Genomic DNA, 6,851 nt, shown 5'->3' with positions numbered 1-6,851 from the left:
GTTCTACTGGGGGACTTCAATGCTCACGTGGGCAATGACAGTGAGACCTGGAGGGGCGTGATTGGGAGGAACGGCCCCCCGATCAGAACTCGAGTGGTGTTTTGTTATTGGACTTCTGTGCTCGTCACGGACTGTCCATAACGAACACCTTGTTCAAGCATAAGGGTGTCCACATGTGCACTTGGCACCAGGACACCCTAGGCCGTAGTTCGATGATCGACCTTGTGGTCATGTCATCGGATTTGCGGCCGCATGTTTTGGACACTCGGGTGAAGAGAGGGGCGGAGCTGTCAACTGATCACCACCTGGTGGTGATTAGGCTCCGATGGTGGGGGAAGATGCCGGTCCGTCCTGGCAGACCCAAACGTATTGTGAGGGTTTGTTGGGAGCGTCTGGCGGAATCCCCTGTCAGAAGGAGTTTCAACTCCCACCTCCGACAGAGCTTTTCCCATGTTCCGGGGGAGGCGGGGGACATTGAGTCCGAGTGGACCATGTTCCGTGCCTCTATTGTTGAGGCGGCCAATCGGAGTTGTGGCCGTAAGGTGGTTGGTGCCTGTCGTGGCGGCAACCCTCGTACTCGCTGGTGGACACCAGCAGTAAGGGATGCCGTCAAGCTGAAGAAGGAGTCCTATCGAGCTTTTATGGCCTGTGGGACCCCAGAGGCAGCTGACGGGTATCGACTGGCCAAGCGGAACGCAGCTTTGGTGGTCGCCGAGGCAAAAACCCGAGCATGGGAAGAGTTCGGTGAGGCCATGGAAGACGACTTCCGGACGGCTTTGAGGAAATTCTGGTCCACCATCCGACGTCTCAGGAGGGGGAAGCAGTGCACCACTAACACTGTGTACAGTGGGGATGGGGCGCTGCTGACTTCGACTCGGGACGTTGTGAACCGGTGGGCAGAGTACTTCGAAGACCTCCTCAACTCCACCAACACGTCTTCCTTGGAGGAAGCAGAGCCCGGGGACTCTGAGGTGGGCTCTCCTATCTCTGTGGTTGAAGTCACCGATGTGGTTAAAAAGCTCCTCGGTGGCAAGGCCCCAAGGGTGGATGAGATCCGACCGGAGTTCCTCAAGGTTCTGGATGTTGTGGGGCTGTCCTGGTTGACACGCCTCTGCAACATCGCGTGGTCAACGGGGAGAGTGCCTCTGGATTGGCAGACCGGGGTGGTAGTCCCTCTTTTTAAAAAGGGGGACCGGAGGGTGTGTTCCAACTACAGAGGGATCACACTCCTCAGCCTCCCTGGTAAGGTCTATTCAGGGGTGCTGGAGAGGAGGGTCCGTCAGGAAGTCGAGCCTCAGATTGAGGAGGAGCAATGTGGTTTTCGTCCCGGCCGTGGAACAGTGGCAGGGTTCTCGAGGGTATGTGGGAATTCGCCCAACCAGTCTACATGTGTTTTGTGGACTTGGAGAAGGCGTTTGACCGTGTCCCTCGGGGAGTTCTGTGGGGGGTGCTTCGTGGGTATGGAGTACCGAACCCCCTGATACGGGCTATTCGGTCACTATACCACCGATGTCAGAGTTTGGTTCGCATTGCCGGCAGTAAGTCGGAATCGTTCCCAGTGAGGGTAGGACTCCACCAAGGCTGCCCTTTGTCACCGATTCTGTTCATAACCTTTATGGACAGAATCTCTAGGCGCAGCCGAAGCGTTGAGGGGGTCCGTTTTGGGGGCCTCAGTATTGCATCCCTGCTTTTTGCAGATGATGTGGTGCTGTTGGCTCCTTCAAAAGGGGCTCTCCAACTCTCACTGGAGCGTTTCGCAGCCGAGTGTGAAGCGGTTGGGATGAAAATCAGCACCTCCAAATCTGAAACCATGGTCCTCAGTCGGAAAAGGGTGGAGTGCCCCCTCCGGGTCGGGGAGGAGATCTTACCCCAAGTGGAGGAGTTCAAGTATCTTGGGGTCTTGTTCACGAGTGGGGGTAGGAGGGAGCGGGAGATCGACAGGCGGATCGGTGCAGCGTCTGCTGTGATGCGGACGTTGTATCGGTCTGTCGTGGTGAAGAAGGAGCTGAGCCAAAGGGCGAAGCTCTCAATTTACCGGTCGATCTACGTCCCAACCCTCACCTATGGTCACGAGCTATGGGTCGTGACCGAAAGAACGAGATCCCGGATACAAGCGGCTGAAATGAGTTTTCTCCGCAGGGTGTCTGGGCTCTCCCTTAGAGATAAGGTGAGAAGCTCAGTCATCCGGGAGGGGCTCAGAGTCGAGCCGCTTCTCCTCAACATCGAGAGGAGCCAGATGAGGTGGCTTGGGCATCTGATTCGGATGCCTCCTGAGCGCCTCCCCGGTGAGGTGTTCCGGGCATGTCCCACCGGGAGGAGACCCCGAGGAAGACCCAGGACACGCTGGAGAGACTATGTCACCCAGCTGGCCTGGGAACGCCTCGGGATCCCCCGGGGAGAGCTGGAAGAAGTAGCTAGGGAGAGGGAAGTCTGGGCTTCCCTGCTAAAGCTGTTGCCCCCGCAACCCGGCCCCGGATAAGCGGTAGAAGATGGATGGATGGATGGATGGATATATATATATATATATATATATTTTTTTTGTTGTTGTTGTTTTTTTGTTTTATTGTTGTATACATTATATGATATTTGCTCCATGTACAGCACTTTGTATACATCAATGGTTGTTTTAAAGTGCTCTATAAAATGTGTATATATATATATATATATATATATATATATATATATATATATATATATATATATATATATATATATAGTGTGGAAAACCACACTTGAAGCCAATGGCAAGCCACTTACCCAAGTGTCCATCAAATGTGGCATATAGCAAGGTGATGCACTCTCCCCACTGCTGTTCTGCATGGGACTGAACCCCCTAAGCCAAGTAATCACCAAGACAGGCTATGGATACCGCCTCAGAAATGGAGCTACAATCAGTCACCTCCTCTACATGGATGACATAAAGCTGTATGCTAAGAGCGAAAGGGACATAGATTCACTGATCCACACAACCAGGATCTACAGCAGCGACATCGGGATGTCATTCGGGCTTGAGAAATGTAGACGGATGGTGACTAAGAGAGGCAAGGTAGTCTGCACTGATGGGGTCTCACTCCCTGAAGGAACAATAGCAGACATTGAGGACAGCTACAAGTACCTTGGTATACCACAAGCCAATGGCAACCTCGAACTGGCAACAAGGAAAGCGGCTACGGCCAAATACCTCCAGCGAGTGAGGCAAGTCCTAAGAAGCCAGCTCAATGGCAAGAATAAGACCCGGGCAATAAACAGCTATGCCCTGCCAGTGATCAGATACCCTGCAGGAATAATAAGGTGGCCAAAGGAAGAGATTCAGACCACGGACGTTAAGACCCGAAAGCTCCTAACCATGCATGGAGGGTTCCATCCCAAATCCAGCACCCTGAGACTGTACGCAAGCCGAAAGGAAGGAGGCCGGGGACTAGTGAGTGTGAGAGCCACTGTCCAGGATGAAACATCCAAGCTCCATGAATACATCAAGGAGAAGGCTCCAACGGATGACGTACTCAGAGAATGTCTCAGACAATGGGGAACAGAAGATGAGGCGCTGGAAGAGGGACCATCATGGGAGGACAAGCCCCTACACGGGATGTACCACCGGACCATAACTGAAGTGGCTGATCTCAAGAAGTCCTATCAGTGGCTAGAGAGGGCTGGCCTGAAGGACAGCACAGAGGCACTCATCCTGGCTGCTCAGGAACAGGCCTTGAGCACCAGAGCCATCGAGGCCCAGATATACCACACCAGACAAGACCCAAGGTGTAGGTTGTGCAAAGAGGCACCTGAGACGATCCAACACATAACTGCAGGGTGTAAGATGCTGGCAGGGAAAGCCTACATGGAACGCCATAACCAGGTGGCTGGCATAGTCTACCGAAACATCTGTGCGGAGTATGGACTGGAAACCCCAAGGTCAAAATGGGAAACACCTCCGAAGGCGTTGGAGAATGACATAGCGAAGATCCTGTGGGACTTCCAGATCCAGACTGACAAGATGGTAATGGCGAACCAACCAGATATCGTGATCATAGATAAAGGGCAGAGGAAAGCCGTTGTAGTGGATGTAGCGGTCCCAAGTGATGGAAACATCAGGAAGAAGGAACACGAGAAACTCGAGAAATACCAAAGGCTCAGAGAGGAGCTGGAGAGAGCCTGGAAGGTAAAGGTGACAGTCGTGCCTGTGGTGGTCGGAGCACTCGGGGCAGTGACCCCCAAACTAGATGAGTGGTTGCAACAGATCCCGGGAACAACATCGGACATCTCAGTCCAGAAATGTGCAGTGCTGGGAACAGCAAGGTTACTGCGCAGAACCCTCAAGCTTCCTGGCCTCTGGTCGAGGCCCCGAGCTGAATGAGGGACGGACACCACCCGAGGGGTGAGACAAGGATATATATATATATATATATATATATATATATATATATATATATATATATATATATATATATATATATATATATATATATATATATATATATATGTGTTACCAGGTGAACCTTACTTAGATGCTTGTAGTGAAGGCTTCCTTGTTTAACAAATGAAGCACTGTCACTTTAAGAGCCACACTAGATCAAAACACGCGGGAACATATGCAGCGTGTGAGAATCAGACCAGAAAGGGTGACATGCACGTAAAGGAGGGTAGTCGCTGAACTGTGCCCACTGCTTGTCCCAACTTGATACACCCATGATCGTCCTCGTAACCCTGGCGATATTCAGGTAATTGGTAACTAGTTTACCATGACGCATGTTAGGTGTTAATTTTGGACAGATGATTAATTAGTTGAATGGTATTTGTAGAGCACAATATCTGGAGTGGTTTGGGTTGGAGTTTGAAATCTACCACTAGTGAGTCGTGTGAACAGCTGTACAGCGTAAGTGTTCGCAATGTTATAAGATGTAAATGTGTTTTTTTCTGTAAATTCTATGAACTGTGTTATCTGTTCTTTAGAGGGGAGATCATTTGTGTTTGACCACGTGCTTTGTACACACCCAACACACCGGAACATATCGAGTAAGTGTGGCTGCATCTCAAAACATTGGGTTGTAATGATTATTTGTTCTGCACTAAGAAGTATTGTGGCTTGTAAATAATGTATTTTTATTTCTGTTTTCCTCTTAAGCAAGCCACTGCTGTTGTCTATTGTGGCGTAACTGTCTGTACTCTGTTAAATGATTTTCTTTGATCTCTTAGACCCCTTTTCGACCTCTTTTAAAATTCAGTTAACATCTCAGTCTTTCATCTTAATGCTGAACAATTTTTCATTGTTCAGTCGGGAATAAAGCCCACCTAAAAATTATTTTGTGTCCAGTCCAGTCTTTCCAAAGACCCGGCTACATATATATATATATATATATATATATATATATATATATATATATATATATATATATATATATATATATATATATATATATATATATATATCCTTGTCTCACCCCTCGGGTGGTGTCCGTCCCTCATTCAGCTCGGGGCCTCGACCAGAGGCCAGGAAGCTTGAGGGTTCTGCGCAGTAACCTTGCTGTTCCCAGCACTGCACATTTCTGGACTGAGATGTCCGATGTTGTTCCCGGGATCTGTTGCAACCACTCATCTAGTTTGGGGGTCACTGCCCCGAGTGCTCCGACCACCACAGGCACGACTGTCACCTTTACCTTCCAGGCTCTCTCCAGCTCCTCTCTGAGCCTTTGGTATTTCTCGAGTTTCTCGTGTTCCTTCTTCCTGATGTTTCCATCACTTGGGACCGCTACATCCACTACAACGGCTTTCCTCTGCCCTTTATCTATGATCACGATATCTGGTTGGTTCGCCATTACCATCTTGTCAGTCTGGATCTGGAAGTCCCACAGGATCTTCGCTATGTCATTCTCCAACGCCTTCGGAGGTGTTTCCCATTTTGACCTTGGGGTTTCCAGTCCATACTCCGCACAGATGTTTCGGTAGACTATGCCAGCCACCTGGTTATGGCGTTCCATGTAGGCTTTCCCTGCCAGCATCTTACACCCTGCAGTTATGTGTTGGATCGTCTCAGGTGCCTCTTTGCACAACCTACACCTTGGGTCTTGTCTGGTGTGGTATATCTGTGCCTCGATGGCTCTGGTGCTCAAGGCCTGCTCCTGAGCAGCCAGGATGAGTGCCTCTGTGCTGTCCTTCAGGCCAGCCCTCTCTAGCCACTGATAGGACTTCTTGAGATCAGCCACTTCAGTTATGGTCCGGTGGTACATCCCATGTAGGGGCTTGTCCTCCCATGATGGTCCCTCTTCCAGCGCCTCATCTTCTGTTCCCCATTGTCTGAGACATTCTCTGAGTACGTCATCCGTTGGAGCCTTCTCCTTGAGGTATTCATGGAGCTTGGATGTTTCTAGTCAGAGGGGTTACATGCAGAGAATATATATATATATATATATATATATATATATATATATATATATATATATATATATATATATATATATATATATATATTTATATATATATATATATTTAATTAACAGTTATTTATTTCTGAACTTTTGGGATGCTTTGTACTTCAAAGAACATACTGATGTTATCTGAAACTTTAACTTTATTTTAATTTAACTTCAACAGATGAAATGTCAACATGCTGCTGTGTGGAGAGGATCTGTAAGCCATAAAAGCCAGGAGAGGGTCCAATTGGTTAAGGATCCTTTTGGCTGTTTGAATTGCACGCTCATCCATCCATCCAACCATTTATCTGAGCCGCTTACTCTTCCAAAGATTGTGGGCACTGTGCGTTCAGCATAGCCATGTCATTGAGAAGGTAGAGGTTGTGTGTATAAAGTCCATCTCATGAGCAAACTTTCTGTCCCTGCTGAACTGTGGCTTGTTGTCAC

The 6,851-nt window shown here is 48.9% G+C and overlaps 1 long non-coding RNA gene across 1 annotated transcript; it reads left to right on the top strand.

Annotated features, from left to right (window-relative positions):
- The first annotated feature begins 4,492 nt into the window (after positions 1–4,492).
- Positions 4,493–5,296, top strand: LOC127612149 (uncharacterized). The gene is made up of 2 exons (XR_007965607.1): positions 4,493–4,870; positions 4,948–5,296. It is a non-coding gene; the product is annotated as an uncharacterized LOC127612149 (long non-coding RNA).
- Positions 5,297–6,851: the final 1,555 nt, after the last annotated feature.

This window comes from Hippocampus zosterae, chromosome 12 (assembly GCF_025434085.1).
Source record: "Hippocampus zosterae strain Florida chromosome 12, ASM2543408v3, whole genome shotgun sequence".
NCBI lineage: Eukaryota > Metazoa > Chordata > Actinopteri > Syngnathiformes > Syngnathidae > Hippocampus > Hippocampus zosterae.
This window is presented reverse-complemented; position numbering and strand designations above follow the sequence as displayed.